Source organism: Salvelinus sp. IW2-2015, linkage group LG33, assembly GCF_002910315.2.
Source record: "Salvelinus sp. IW2-2015 linkage group LG33, ASM291031v2, whole genome shotgun sequence".
Taxonomy (NCBI): Eukaryota; Metazoa; Chordata; class Actinopteri; order Salmoniformes; family Salmonidae; genus Salvelinus; species Salvelinus sp. IW2-2015.
In genome coordinates, this window is record NC_036872.1 from 32,955,712 (window position 1) to 32,973,324 (window position 17,613).

General features: G+C 42.6%; 1 pseudogene; it reads right to left on the reverse strand.

Annotated features, from left to right (window-relative positions):
• The window catches only part of LOC139023553 (F-box/LRR-repeat protein 17-like), a 411,307-nt pseudogene that overhangs the window by 181,251 nt on the left and 212,443 nt on the right, over positions 1–17,613 (reverse strand).

Here is a 17,613-nt window from a genome sequence, read left to right on the forward strand (position 1 = left end):
GGGACAACCCGCTGTCAAAGCCTCTGTAATACGCCATGACGCTGTAAAAATACTGACTGGATTCATGGTCTGTGTCACACACATGAACACACCTACCATGACGCATTGAACACAATGATTTGTGACTGTATGGCTCGTGTCAGCCACACCAATAAGGAGAAACCATAACTAATGCTAATTCTAACCATCAATAAGGAGAAACCATAACTAATGCTAATTCTAACCATCAATAAGGAGAAACCATAACTAATGCTAATTCTAACCATCAATAAGGAGAAAACCGTAACTAATGCTAATTCTAACCATCAATAAGGAGAAAACCATAACTAATGCTAATTCTAACCATCAATAAGGAGAAAACCATAACTAATGCTAATTCTAACCATCAATAAGGAGAAAACCATTCCTAATGCTAATTCTAACCATCAATAAGGAGAAAACCATAACTAATGCCAATTCTAACCATCAATAAGGAGAAAACTATAACTACTGATAATTCTAACCATCATAAACAACACTGATGGGTATTGGAGTCACGTGTGTGTGTTTGTATGTATGCACATGCGTTTGTGTATGAAGAGCTGCCTTTTATTCCAGAAAGATGTATGTAATATAGTGTATAACAGCAGTATGTATGTTGATGTCATTCCAACAGGCCGAATTGTTCTAAGTGATAATGTACTCCTATAATGGTCTCAATATTTCTCTCAATACAATAGAGCGCTCCAGTCCAGACATGTTTCAGCACCTCTCTGTATCCAGCTTACATTCAAGGACACTGAACATGGTTCCTGCCAAATCCGAAGGGTTGGATTCTGATCTGAACTACATAAGCTCTCYAAGCTGGTCACACAGACGCACACGCACACACACACGCACACACACACACCACTTTGCATTAACTGTAGGGAATTGGAGTCTGTTGGCTCTCAATCTGCCATCTCGGTTTGATGTCTCTACAATCCACTCAGCATGGAACCCTACACCACCTATGTGTGTGTGTGTGTGTGTGTGTGTGTGTGTGTGTGTGTGTGTGTGTGTGTGTGTGTGTTGTGTGTGTGTGTGTGTGTGTGTGTGTGTGTGTGTGTGTGTGTGTGTGTGTGTGTGTGTGTGTGTGTGTGTGTGTGTGTGTGTGTGTGTGTGTGTGTGTGTGTGTGTGTGTGTGTGTGTGTGTGTGTGATGCCACATGAGAGTCAAGGGGAGCATTTTTGGAATGTGGTCCTGGTGAGCAAATCCATTATATGTGTGTGTGTGTCCAGGTCTGAAATCTGTCTTGCCTACTACTTACAGTATTTAACTGCAACTGTGTACTAATCGTACTATATACTATATAGCACTTACTGTTTAGTAAAAATGAATGCTGCAAGCAACAAATATCAGCATACTAGGCTCATCTATTTGCCTGATACTATATGATGGAGCTAGGGGTATCACAGATAGTGACTTCACCCACAGGGTGGGCTTGCATCCTGTGTGTGTGTGTGTGTGTGTGTGTGTGTGTGTGTGTGTGTGTGTGTGTTGTGTGTTGTGTGTGTGTGGTGTGTGTGTGGTGTGTGGTGTGTGTGTGTGTGTGTTGTGTGGTGTGTGTGTGTGGTGTGTGTGTGTGTGTGTGTGAGAGAGGGGAGGGAGACAGAGAGACAGCCTGGTTGAGTCAGGAAAAGTAATTCCACACTGTCTGGTTATGAACATCTCTGGAAACTTTTCAGGAACTTTTCAGTCTGTTACGTTTCAATAGCATTCAACCACCGACGCGACAACCCACCACGACCGACAGACTGACCAGACCACTAAATGAGGAGGGGGAGAGGGGTACAAATAGGGCTGGTATTGTATGGTATTGTATAGTATGTTTATTGTACTCTGTGTAAGTCCTCTTCTGGCTCTCTGCTGGAGTCTATAAAATGTCTTTAGTGGAATCAAAGTCCAGGCTTGCTAACCATAAGAAGGGCTTTGCACAAGACTAACTGAACAACACACACATACGCTTACTCTAACACACACACCACACACACACACACACACACACACACACACACACACACACACCACACACACACACACACACACACACACACACACACACACACACACACACACACACACACACACACACACACACACACACACACACACACACACACACGCACACACACCCGTTGGTTGCCTAGGAACCGTTCGTCCCCCAGCATTGAGACTGGGGTATTGTTTCTTGGCTCTCTATTTTATTTTCATCACCGTCTTCATCCATAATCCTCAGTTGCACGATTATATGGTATTGTGCCAGCCTTAAATTGGGTTAGACATGACAATATGAGGAACTCATTAAATGACGTCTTTAGTAGTCATCTGCTGTGTAAAATACATGGTATTATCTTGTAATATGGGCATACTGCATTTCATTCAATGTAATACAATGGCACTGTCTAAAGGTCAGGCGGAAAGCTGGCCAATAGAGACAGGGATGTTGGAGCTGTGTGCTTGGCAGAGCACCCACACACATACATGTCTGTCTTTCTGTCTGTCTGCCCATCTATCTCTGTCGTTCAGAGATATATTCCCTGTATGTTGTCTGTCTCTCGTGTTGGGACATCATACACATATCTCAGTAGCTGCAGTGTGTTAGTGTTGACAAAGGCAGAAAACCCATGACTAAGTATCTCTGTATGGATGGTTGTCACCTTCACCACCCCAATGTGTTACCAATACATGGGTAAGTGCCTCTGTATGCATGGCCTGTCACCTTCAACCCCCCCCCCCCCCCCCCCCAATGTTATATCTCTCAAACATGGGTAAGTACCTCTGCATGTGGGCCTGTCGCTGGATTAACTGTGGCGTTCTCGCTGAATTAACCTCAACCACAGACAAGTCGTTGGAACCCAAAGATTACGTAGGCAGTCTCTCTCTCTCGCTCTCTCTCAACATACACACACACACACACACACACACAGGCATCATTTCATGTGAGATGGGTGAGGTTAGAACAAACAATAAATATCCATCCTTCAACCTTATCCTCTCTCATCTGGCATCCTTCTCTTCTCTCTCACTCTTCCGATCCCTCTCCCTATCCTTTACTAAAGCAGCTACTTGACACACACACACACCCACACACACACCACACACACACACACCACACACACACACACACACCACACACCACACACACACACACACACACACACACACACACACAACACCAACAACACACACACACACACACACACACACACACACATCATCCCTCACCTGTTCACTGTTTCTAAACACAATAACCCCACAAAACCCATCTTAACAAAATGATAAAAGGCTAAAACAAGTATCAAAAAGAAAAAAAGAAAGAAGAAAAAAACACCATTCCTAAAAAAAAACAATAAAAATCAAAAATAAACGAAAAACAATTTTAAAATAAGAATGAAAGAAGATGAGAAATAACAACATAAAAAACCAAACTATGAGAACCTACCCAAAACCGCCTTCCATTGGTGGAAATACAAAACACACACACATACAGCCTAGCCACACACATCTTTCTATAAATAACGAGGGCCAATGTGTAACATTGGAAACCACATTTTCAAAATGGTTTGAAACAAAAATAAATGTGATTTTTATGCAGTTCCACATATGTACAGAGGAATACATGCCAATGGACCCATAACCCCAGCTATACAACAGCATAGGTCTAGGACTATACGTCCTTTAAACAGGGTTCATATAGACATCGGCAAGTCACATTCAAGGACTTTCAGGGAGAAGGATTTGTATGGAAAGCCAAGTTGAAGGCAACATTAGATGTTGTTGTCCTCATAATAACCTCACGTGGTTTTACTGCAACAGAATAGCACAACACCATTCAAATGAAGCAACGGGAAACAAACGAAAGTGGCAATCTCTCACAAAAACTGATACAAAATTAAATCAAGGAAGAACATATAAATAGACTACAATAATTACAATAACTTTTCAAGCACCAAATTGAGGAAATGTCAGATTTTCCAGGTAGGTGAATTCCAGTACTTTCTGAGCTCCAAATTCAAGTTCAAGTAGGCTGCATCAAGCCCCTTGTATGGTTAGAAATTGCAGGTGTAACATGGTAACAAAGTGTATTTGTCATGTTTTTTCATTACCTGATTATATTGTGAACCCACTAGGCCATGTAATAATGTAATTTGTTGTCATTATATGCAGAATAATTCATTAGAAGAGCATTGGGTGTTGCACAATAGTCTATCCTACACAATTGCACACAGTAGACTTGGTGTCCAATCTGAGGCACAAAAACATATGAAAACATGAACTCAGTAACTTGAAGCTTTCTATGTTAAATCTAACTAGACTCTGCTGTAAATCAAGCAGACAACAACAGATGATCAACATCCATTGGCTAGGGATATTAGATCCAACGTGGATCCAGACACAACTGTCTTCCCCCGGCATAATGAACGAGACAACAAAATATTCTGGACATTCCTTTTTTCCAGCATTTGAGCTGTTGTTGCATTACCTGCTATCACAACAGCTGTTCATCACTTGGCTGTCATTCTGAAAATTCCTTCTTGGATCAGATGATCCATAATTAAACAGCTCAACACCAAATGCTCATCCAACAAGTATTATGCATACTTATTGAAGAGCCACATTAATGACAGTATTGATTTAGGTTTTAAGTATCAATGTAAGGTGACTCTATTGGTTAGAAGCATTCGATTTTTCAAAAGCAATTATTATTTATTAAAACTGTTTCCAACCTGTAACATAAGGAGACACAAAATGCTATGTAGTTACACTGCATTTCTGAGATCTCTATACACATAACTGTCCAACAGCTACATCCAAGATTCTTACAGGGTTCAAGTACAATGTCTAATTTAACTGATTCATTCAGCAATAAGGCCTGAGGGGGTGTGGTATATTGACCATATACCACAAACCCCCGAGGTGCCTTATTGCTATTATAAACTGGTTACCAACGTAATTAGAACAATAAAAATGTATGTTTTGTCATACGCTTGGTAAACAGTCTGATATACCACGGTTGTCAGCCAATCAGCATTCAGGGCTTGAACCAACCAGTTTGTAATGCTAAATATATGATCCAACCTTATATCGTAATGTAATGACATGAAAAAAAATGATCTGTGACTTATCAACAGCTGTAACAAGTTGATCAGTGTAAGTAATCCTCACTGGTACCCTAGTTTAAAAAGACCCATATACACAAACACAGAATCTGTCCAAGCCTACAGCAAAATAGGTAAGTGTTCATTTACCCCCAGTAAAAGACCAATGATTTAGGGAGCACACCCACACTTTCCCACACACACACACACCCAACCACAGCACAGATATAAAGATTTGTTTATTCTCAGCCTGATTTGTTTTCTTTGGGAAACAAATGTGTGAGACGGCAACAAACACCCCACTACACCTCAATTCCCTCTGATAAAACTCAGTTCCTGCCTCGAAGGTTCCCCTTTGTGTCATCCAACTTATCATCCCCAAATGTGTACAATGTGTCTTTTCTTAAAAAGTCATTTCCCCCTGAAAATGGGTTTTTAAGTCTATTTTGTACCGCCTTTAAGATTCTAATAAACTCATTCCAGAGTGATGCAGGATAGAGGCTTTTTCAATTTCACCAGGCTTTGTTCAAATTTGTTTTACATTATGAATGCGGAGGGGAGGAAAAGTACGATGTAGCGAGAACAGAGTGAGAGAGATAATTGATGGAGAGAGGGGAGAGAGGGGAGAGAGAGAGACAGAGAGAGAGGGGGAACGAAGTGAGATCAAGGAGTGCTGTGGTTGGCCTGTTGCGTTTCAATGTCTTCTGCCAACAAACACACACACACACACCCACACACACACACACACACACACACACACACACACACACACACACACACACACACACACACACACACACACACACACACACAAAACACACCCACACCCCACACACGACACACCACCCCACTAAGCACACACCCCACACACAAACACACACACACACACACACACACACACACACACACACACACACACACACACACACACACACACACACACACGCCACATTCAAAAGCAAAGCCGCTACCTGTAGCCTAACAATATGTATTATCTAAAGAGCAGAAAACAACCTGCCTGTAAGACTCTTTATCCACACAACCACTGTTTACCTGCACAGTATGGTGATAAATCTAGATCACAAACCCACTGTTTACAGCACAGTATGTGTTAAATCTAGATCACAACCACTTTTACCCTGCACAGTATGTGTATTAATCTAGATCACAACCCACTGTTTACCCTGCACAGTATGGTGTATTAAATCTAGATCACAACCCACTGTTTACCCTGCACAGTATGGTGTATTAAATCTAGATCACAACCCACTGTTACCCTGCACAGTATGGTGATTAAATCTAGATCACAACCTACTGTTTACCCTCACAGTATGGTGTATTAAATCTAGATCACAACCCACTGTTTCCCCTGCACAGTATGGGATTAAATCTAGATCACAACCCACTGTTTACCCTGCACAGTATGGGGTATTAAATCTAGATCACAACCCACTGTTACCCTGCACAGTATGGTGTATAATCTGTGTCACACACCCACTGTTTACCCTGCACAGTATGGGTATTAAATCTAGATCACAACCCACTGTTTACCCTGCCACAGGATGGTGTATTACATCTAGATCACAACCCACTGTTTACCCTGCATAGTATGGTGTATTAAATCTAGATCCAACCCACTGTTTACCCTGCACATTATGGTGAATTAAATCTGTGTCATAACCCACTGTTTACCCTGCACATTATGGTGAATTAAATCTGTATCATAACCCACTGTTACCCTGCACATTATGGTGAATTAAATCTGTATCATACCCACTGTTTACCTGCACATTATGGTGAATTAAATCTAGATCACAACCCACTGTTTACCCTGCACATTATGGTGAATTAAATCTGTATCATAACCCACTGTTACCCTGCACATTATGGTGAATTAAATCTGTGTCATAACCCACTGTTTACCCTGCACATTATGGTGAATGAAATCTGTTATCATAACCCACTGTTTACCCTGCACAGTATGGTGTATTAATCTGTATCATAACCCACTGTTTACCCTGCACATTATGGTGAATTAAATATATATCACAACCCACTGTTTACCCTACAAATTATGGTGAATTAAATATATTTCACAACCCACTGTTTACCCTGGGTGTGATGGTGGCGATGGTGTTTGTGATGGTGCTGGTGATGGTGTTGGAGTATTGGTGACGGTAGTGGTGGGGATGGTGATGGTGGATGGTATTGGTGATGGTGTGTGTAGCTGAACAGCGTCAAACAGAGTAACAGTCATTACAGACAATAATGCTGATAATAATAACACCTGAATGCTGGCCGGATACTGTACGGACTTGTTCTGTTGATTGCAATCATAGTTAATGCAACCGCTGTGTCAGATTTCAAAAAAACTTTAAGGAAAAAGCAAACCATGCAATAATCTGAGTACGGCGCTCAGACGACAAATCAACCCAAAGAGATATCCGCCATGTTGGAGTCAACAGAAGTCAGAAATAGCATTATAAATATTCACTTACCTTTGATGATCTTCATCAGAATACACTCCCAGGAATCCTAGTTCCACAATAAATATTTGTTTTGTTCGATAATGTCCATCATTTATGTCCAAATTCCTCCTTGTTGTTTGTGCGTTCAATACACAATCTAAACTCACGACGCGCGTGCAAGTCCAGCGGAAAGTAAGGACGAAAAGTCCAAAAAGTTCCTTTACAGTCCATAGAAACATGTCAAACGATGTATAGAATCAATCTTTAGGATGTTTTTAACATAAATCTCCAATAATGTTCCAACCGAAGAATTCCTTTGTCTTCAGCAATGCGATGGAACGCAGCTAACTCTCGCATGGTCAGCGCATGGTCAGCTTGTGGTACTCTGGGAGAGACCTTACTCAATCTTCTCTCATTCGCCCCCACTTCACAGTAGAAGCATCAGACAAGGTTCTAAAGACTGTTGACATCTAGTGGAAGCCTTAGGAAGTTCAACATGACTCCATAGACACTGTATCTTGGATAAGCAAAGAGTTGAAAACCTACAAACCTCAGATTTTCCACTTCCTGGTTGGATTTGTTCTCAGGTTTTTGCCTGCCATATGAGTTCTGTTATACTCACAGACATCATTCATACAGTTTTAGAAACTTCAGAGTGTTTTCTATCCAAATATACTAATAATATGCATATCCTAGGATCTGGGCCTGAGTAGCAGGCAGTTTACTCTGGGCACGCTTTTCATCCGGACGTGAAAATGCTGCCTCCTACCCCAAAGAAGTTAAGATATGAAGGTCAGACAATACGGAAAATGTCAAGAACTTTAAAAGTTTATTCAAGTGCAGTCGCAAAAACCATCAAGCACTCTGATGAAACTGGCTCTCATGAGGACCGCCACAAGAAAGGAAGACCCAGAGTTACCTCTGCTGCAGAGGATAAGTTCATTAACCTCTCTTGGGTACATGAGACGTTAGCGTCCCACCTCTTCAACAGCCAGTGAAACTGCTGGGCGCCAAATTCAAATACAGAAATACTCATTATAAAAATTCCGAAAACAAAACATATTTTACATAGGTTTAAAGATGAACTTCTTGTGAATCCAACCACGTTGTCAGATTTAAAAAATGCTTTACGGCAAAAGCATACCTTATGATTATTTGAGAACATAGCCCAGCAGACAAATCATTACAAACAGTAACCAGCCAAGTAGAAGAGTTACACAAGTCAGAAATAGAGATAAAATGAATCCCTTACCTTTGATGATCTTCCTATGGTTGCACTCAGCAGACATTAATTTACTCAATAAATGTTCCTTTTGTTCGATAACGTCTCTTAATATCCAAAAAACTCAGTTTTGTTCGCGTTTTCTTCAGTAATCCACAGGCTCAAACGTAGTCAAAACAGGCAGACAAAAACAAAATTGTATCCGTAAAGTTCATAGAAACATGTCAAACGATGTTTATATTCAATCCTCAGGTTGTTATTGGCCTAAATAATTGATAATATTTCAACCGGACAATAACGTCGTCAATATAAAAGGTAAACAAGAAAGGCACTCTCTCGGTCACGCGGATGAAAAAGCTCTGCGACACTTTAGGGTCCACTCATTTAGACTGCTCTTACTTCCTCATTTTTCAGAATACAAGCCTGAAACTATTTCTAAAGACTGTTGACATCTAGTGGAAGGCATAGGAACTGCAATTTGAGTCCTAAGTCAATGGATACTGTAATGGCATTGAATAGAAAACTACAAAARCCCCCAAAAAATACTTCCCGAATGGATTTTTCTCAGGTTTTTGCCTGCCAAATCAGTTCTGTTATACTCACAGACACTATTTTAACAGTTTTGGAAACTTTAACTTTATATGCATATCATATCTTCTGGGCACGAGAAGCAGGCAGTTTAATATGGGCATGCTTTACATCCAAAATTCAGAATGCTGCCCCCTACCCTAGAGAAGTTAATCAGCCTCAGAAATTGCAGCCCAAATAAATGCTTCACAGAGTTCAAGTAACAGACACATCTCAACATCAACTGTTCAGAGGAGACTGTGTGAATCAGGCCTTTGTGGTCAAATTTCTGCAAAGAAACAATTACGAAAGGACACCAATAATAAGAAGAGACTTGCTTGGGCCAAGAAACACGAGCAATGGATATTAGACTGGTGGAAATGTGGCTTTTGGTCTGGAGTCCAAATTTGACATTTTTGGTTCTAACRGCCGTTTCTTTGTGAGACGCAGAGTAGGTGAACAGATGATCTCCACACTTGTTGGTTCCTACTGTGAAGCATGGAGGAGGAGGTGTGATTGTGTGGGGGTGCTTTGCTGGTGACACTGTCTGTGATTTATTTAGAATTTAAGGCACACTTAACCAGCATGGCTAGCACAGCATTCTGCAGTGATATGCCATCTCATCTGGTTTGCGCTTAGTGGGACGATCATTTGTTTTTCTCCAGGACAATGACCAAAATCACACCTCCATGCTGTGTAAGGGCTATTTGACCAAGAAGGAGAGTGATGGAGGGCTGCATCAGATGACTTGGTCTCCACAATCACCCGACCTCAACCCAATTGAGATGGTTAGGGATGAGTTGGACAGCAGAGGGAAGGAAAATCAGCCAACAAGTGCTCAGCATATGTTGGAACTCCTTCAAGACTGTTGGAAAAGCATTCCTTATGAAGCTGGTTGAGAGAATGCCAAGAGTGTGCAAAGCTGTCATCAAGGCGAAGTGTGGCTACTTTGAAGAATCTAAAATACATTTTCAATTGTTTAACACTTTTTTGGTTACTACATGATTCCATATGTGTTATTTCATAGTTTTGATGTCTTCACTATTATTCTACAATGTAGAAAATMTTAAAAATAAAGAAAAACCCTTGAATGAGTAGGTGTGTTTCAACTTTTGACTGGTACTGTATATTATTCATTATCATTACAACATATAGGTAACTACTGCTAACAGGTGAAGAAAGTACAGGACAGAGGAACAAAGCTCTTGAGACTAGGCTATATTTCACAATGTCAAACACTCATTTCAAGTCTGTTTAGCAGTACTATTACAAAGGCTTTGACAAGCATTTTACATGAGTCCCGTGTGTGTGTGTGTCCTCTACTAACTACAATGTATTTTTATGTGTTTTACATTACTCCTACTATATCACTTTTCTGGTATGTGTTCCAACTCTTTCCCCAAAGCCAAGCCTTTTATAACCATGTTAAAGTTTACTTCCCATTCTCTTGAAGCTGTTATACAACAGGGACATAATGTTCAAGACAAGGTACTTTCAGGCCTAGCAACAGTAATTAGGCCTAGTAACAGTAACTAGGCCAAGCAACAGTAACTAGGCCTAGCAACAGTAACTAGGCCCAAATTCTCTACTATACAGATTGTCTTACTGGACTTTACAACAAGGAAGGTCCTGGATGCTGCTAGGCAACTACAAAAACATAGCTGCCCACTCCTACCCTAACCATAGAGGAAGAGGCTTGCCTCTTGCCTAGATCTGTCCACAATAAACCCAATGCCTTTCTATGGGCTTAATATGCAGGCCTGCCTTCCTGCCTTTGGGAGAGCGACTCCCATTGTTAGGGTGGAGACATGAGCATCTCGTCATTAAATACAGATCTCTGCCCTAACTATACTGAACAAAAATATAAATGCAACATTCAACAATTTCAAAGATTTTACTGAGTTAAAGTTCATATAAGGAAATCAGTCAATTGAAATAAATGCATAGGGCCCCAATATGTGGATTTCACATGACTGGGAATACAGATATGCATCTGTGGGTCACAGATACCTTTAAAAAAAATGGGTCTCACAATGGGCCTCAGGATCTCGTCACTGTATCTCTGTGCATTCAAGTTGCCATTGATAAAATGCAATTGTGCTCCTTGTCTGTAGCTTATGCCTGCACATACCATAACCCAACCTCCACCATGGGGCACTCTGTTCACAATGTTGACATCAGCAAACCGTTTGGCCACATGACGGAATTTATTTATTTTATTTATTTAACCTTTATTTAACTAGGCAAGTCAGTGAATAACAAATTCTTATTAAGCTCTTTGGAGTTTTATGCCCATTCATTTTATTTTGTTTGCTAAAAGTCGGGGATGCTATTCACAAGGACATACTGTTCTTGTCTCGCGATTCCCAAGCATGAAATGGCACCGGTGATGTTCAGTGTTCTGCATGGCTAAAGAATTGACGAAAAACAGATTCCATGGGAGTGAATGGTGGGCTTTTGCACAGATGGGGCTCAATCTATGGTGGGACCGCGGGCAGGCCTCTGTACTCTAGTTATGAATGTGTCTCGATCTGCCATATGGATGTATTGTATGATACACCGAGAGCAACTGGGGGCAAAAGAGCTGAGCACAGAACTCTGAGATATGCAGCAGGTAACTTCCAATGTAAACTACATCGTGCACACCCGTTCACAAAACTATGTGGAGATATGGGATCACAGCATGACAATGCTCTATTTCGTAGTGTTGAAAATATTTTTCTATTTGAGAGAGGAACAGTTGTCATTCACAATGGATGTAAAAAAAAGTGTGTCTCCTTGCCTATGTAACAGACATATTTGGGAAACTGAACGAACTGAGGCAAAATAATTATAATTATACAGATGAGTGACTGAATCAGCGAAATCCATTTGACTGTGATCCTGGCTCAGTTGACATGCCGGCAAGTGAAATCAAACAGCTGATCGAGCTGTCATGTGACCGAATGCTGCAGACAACACATTCACGGGTCACTATGGAGGAGTTTTGGTTCCTGTCTCAAAGGGAATACTGTGCCGTCTCCCTCCTATCGTTAAAACTCATAGTTATCTGATTCTGTGCTCTCGTCTGCATTAAAAACAAATATCGATCAGGTTGCATGTGACAGCAGAGATGAGGTGCGCACTTTTGACCACGCCCCTTGGCTTTAAGAAGCTCTGATGCAACATGTATCAAGCACATCCATGTCACTAGTGGTGGTGAGAGAATATAAATTATGTCAGACTAATTTGCAATTGTCTCTCATAGCCTCACATTAAACAAGTTAACATTGGCTGTTCATTACATAAGTTGAAGAAACATCTCAAGGATGATCAATGGAAACAGGATGAACGTGAGCTCAATTTCGAGTCTCATAGCAAAGGGTCTGAATGCTTATGTAAATAGAGTATTTCTGGGTTTTATTTTTTATTAATTAGCATACATGTCTAAACCTGTTTTCACTTTGTCATTATGGGGTATTGTGTGTAGATTGATGAGGAAAACAAATAATTTAATCAATTTTAGAACACAGCTGTAAAGTAACAAAAGGTGGAAAAAGTCAAAGGGTCAAAATACTTTCCGAATGTCCAGTATAGACATAATACACTATCCGGATAAGAAAGTGTCTGATCACACAATATTCGGTTGTAATTCATTCACAGTAAAAGGTATTACAATTCTGATTTCAGATGAACAATCCTTACAAAATAAATAAGACTCAATAAGCTCTAAGTTATTAGGAAAATGTGTAAATGGCAGTTGTTTTCTTAACAGATTACCATTTGATTGATGTGGTGCTACTGCATGTCATATAATTTGAAAGGGCTGTTTCCCAGCTTTGAAKATATGTATCATGTTTTCATATATGGTTTTACACCAGCAAAGTATGTTCATAAATGTACACATAGGTCATGGTCTCAGTAAATTCAGGAATTTCAAAACTCTTCTACCGAAGATGCAACAATGCCATTATGGCGATTTACTGTTAGAGTTAGCTGGTGTTAAGAAAAAAAAGGACCTTGTGCATTTCAGGCAAAATAAAAACCCAATGTTTATATCCCTGGACAAATTATCTAGCAGCAGTAAGCTAGCTGGCTAAATGGCCATGAATGTGTCATGTGTTTCGACCTGTCCATGAATTAATATATTTGGTTCAGAGTTCGTTTTGATATTTCAACCTGCGTGTCCTGATCACATCTGGTGTAGATGGATAAAAAAAATCAACATGCGCACATTTGCGGATGCAGGCACGTGCCCGGTCTAGTCAGCATGTTTAAAAAATATATATATTTCACCTTTCATAAACCTGCTAGGCTAGTTGAGAACAAGTTCTCATTTACAACTGCGACCTGGCCAAGATAAAGCAAAGCAGTGCGACACAAACAACAACACAGAGTTACACATGGAATAAACAAGCGTACAGTCAATAACACAATAGAAAAAAGAGAGTCTATATACAGTGTGTTCAAATGGCGTGAGGTAAGGCAATAAATAGGCCATAGTAGCGAAATAGTTACAATTTAGCAATTTAACACTGGAGTCATAGATGTGCAGATGGTGATGTGCAAGTAAAAATACTAGTGTGCAAAAGAGCACAAACGTAAATAGAAACAATATGGGGATGAGGTAGGTAGAGTGGATGGACTATTTACAGATGGGCTATGTACAGCGATCGGTTAGCTGCTCAGATACCTGATGTTTAAAGTTAGTGAGGGAAATATAAGTCTCCAGCTTCAGCGATTTTTGCAATTCGTTCCAGTCATTGGCAGCAGAGAACTGGAAGGAAAGGTGGCCAAAATAGGTGTTGACTTTGGGGATGACCAYTGAGATATACATGGTGGAGCGCGTGCTACGGGTGGGTGTTGTTATGGTGACCAGTGAGCTGAGATAAGGCGGAGCTTTACCTAGCAAAGACTTATAGATGACCTGGAGCCAGTGGGCCTGGCGACGAATATGTAGCGAGAGCCAGCTGACGAGAGCATACAGGTCGCAGTGGTGGGTGGTATATGGGGCTTTGGCGACAAAACAGATGGCACTGTGATAGACTGCATCCAGTTTGCTGAGTAGAGTGTTGGAGGCTATTTTGTAAATGACATCGCTGAAGTCGAGGATCGGTAGGATAGTCAGTTTTACGAGGGTATGTTTGGCAAGCAATGCATTTAGTTTTACTAGCTTTTCAGAGCAGTTGGAGGCCACGGAAGGAGTGTTGTATGGCATTGAAGCTCGTTTGGAGGTTAGTTAATTCTACTTCATCACCATCCCGGATCCAGGGGCATCCTCATCAGTAAAAAGCTGACTAGCATAGCCTAGCATAGCGCCACAAGTAAATACTAGCAATAAAATATCATGAATCACAAGTCCAATACAGCAAATGAAAGTTACACACTTGTGAATCCAGCCATCATTTCCGATTTTAAAATGTTTTACAGCGAAAAACACAATATGTATTTCTATTAGCTAACCACAATAGCAAAGACTCAACCGATATTTTCACAATTTTTTACCGCATTAGGTAGCTATCACAAAAAACCGACCAAATAGAGATATAATTAGTCACTAACCAAGAAACAACTTCATCAGATGACAGTCTTATAACATGTTATACAATAAATCTATGTTTTGTTCGAAAATGTGCATATTTGAGGTATAAATCATAGTTTTACATTGCAGCTACCATAAAAAATATCACACAAGCAGCCGGAATATTACAGAGAGCAACGTGAAATACCTAAATACTCATCATAAAAACATTTATGAAAATACATGGTGTACAGCAAATGAAAGATAAACATCTTGTGAATCCAGCCAATATTTCCGATTTTTAAGTGTTTACAGCGAAAACACAATATAGCATTATATTAGCTTACCACAATAGCCAAACACACAACCGCATTATCAGCAGCAAAAGGTAGCGATCGCAAAAACCAGCAAAAGTATTAAATTATTCACTAACCTTGACAAACTTCATCAGATGACAGTCCTATAACATCATGTACACAATACATATATGTTTTGTTCGAAAATGTGCATATTTAGCGGTACAAATCGTGGTTTACAATGTGAATACGTAGCCAAAAGCACAAAATTCTCCGGAGATATTTTGGACAGTCACCTAATCTAATCAAATAACTCATCATAAACTTTAGTTCTTAATGCAACCTCTGTGTTAGATTTTTAACACGGGTTTCGGGTTTGTCACGTTTGTTGGTTTTGTATTTTGAAGTGTTTTGTTGATTTTCATTAAATAATGAACACTAACTACTCTGCATCTTGTCCGATCCATGCCCTCCTCGTCTGAGGAGGAGAACGACTACGACAGCCGTTACAGAAACACCCACCATAAAAGGACCAAGCGGAGTGGAGAAGGACGGCAAGAACAACAGCAATGGGGAAAAGAGGAATGGACATGGGAGGAAATCCTAGACGGAAAAGGACCCTGGCAGAGCCAGAGGAGGTCGCCGCCCCAGCGGAGCTGGAGGCAGCGAAAGCGGAGAGGAGGTATTATGAGGCGAAAGCAAGGCAGAGCGGCTGGAAGCCCGAGAGGCTCACCCAAAAATTTCTTGGGGGGGGGGGGGGCTAAAGGGGAGTGTTGCGAAGCCGGTAGGATACCTGAGCCAACTCCCGGGCTTACCGTGGAGTGAGAGGGCGTCGTACTGGTCAGACACCGTGTTATGCGGTAAAGCGCACGGTGTCCCAGTACGCGTGCTTAGCCCAGTGCGGGCTATTCCACCTTGCCGCACTGGTAGGCTAGTGTTGGGCATCGAGCCGGGTGCCATGAAGCCGGCCCAAACATACTGGCCTCCAGTACGTCTCCTCGGGCCGGCGTACATGGCACCAGCCTTACAGAGGGTGTCCCCGGTTCGCCAGCATAGCCCAGTGCGGCTATTCCACCTCGCTGCACTGGCAGGGCTACGGGGACCATTCAACCTGTAAGGTTGGGAGCTCGGTGCTCAAGAGCGCGTGTCCTCCTTCATGGCCGGTATATCCGGCGCCACCTCCCACCCCAGCCCAGTACCATCAGTGCCGACACCACGCACCAGGCTTCCAGTGCGTTTCCAGAGCCCTGTTCCTCCTCCACGCACTCTCCCTGTGGTGCGTGTCTCCAGCCCAGTGCCTCCAGTTCCGGCACCACGCACCAGGCCTACTGGCGCCTCAGCAGGTCAGAGTCGGCCGTATGCCCAACGCCGCCTGCGCTGCTTGCCTGCTCAGCGCTGCCTGAACTGTCTGCCTGCCCATCATTGTCTGAACTATCTGCCTGCCCAGCGCTGCCTGTCTGTCCCGAGCCGTCAGAGCTGCCCGTCTGTCCTGAGCTGCCCGTCTGTCCCGAGTTCCAGCCGTCCACCAGGACCAGCCGGTAGCCGCCAGCCAGGACCAGCCGGAACCGTCCAGCCAGACCAGCCGGAGCGTCCCAGACGCCGGAGCCGTCCAGCCAGGACCAGCCGGAGCCGTCCAGCCAGGACCAGCCGGACCATCCAGCCAGGACCAGCCGGAGCCGTCAGCCAGGATCAGCCGGAGCCGTCCAGCAGGAGCTGCCGGAGCCAGCCAGCCAGATCCGCCAGAGCCTTCCGCAGCCAGAATCCGCCAGAGCCTTCCGCCAGCCAGGATCCCGCCAGAGCCTTCTGCCACAGGATCCGCCAGAGCCTTCTGCCAGCCAGATCGCCAAGAGCCAGCCAGCCAGGATCCGCCTTCAGTCCGGTGCTGCCCCTCAGTCCGGTGCTGCCCCTCAGTCCGGTGCTGCCCCTCAGTCAGGTGCTACCCCTCAGTCTGTTACTGCCCTTTGGAATAGTGGGATTGACATGGAGGGTGGATATTGGGAGGAGGCCACGGAAGCGGGGTTGACTATGGTGGGGCGGGGACCACAACCAGCGCCAGAGCCCGCCATCCCTGGGACAGAGTCTGTCCCACCCAGAACCCTCCCTAGACGATTTTTCGTATTAGAGTGCTGCTACCGGCGGAAGAGCTCTCACCCTCATAAAAGGGGATAATGATTTCTCTCTGCTCGTACGTTCGGCCCATGACCTGTTTTCCTCTTGTCTTGTATTTAATTTTAGTTGGTCAGGGCGTGAGTTGGGTGGGTTGTCTATGGTTGATTTTCTATGTTGGATTTGGTGTTCGGCCTGGTATGATTCCTCAATCAGGATCGCTTCATCGTTGTCCCTGATTGAGAAATCATACTTAGGCAGCGGCGTTTCACTTGTGTTGTTGTGGTGTTTGTTTTCCTGTGATGTGTTTGGGCACACAGGACTGTTTTCGGGT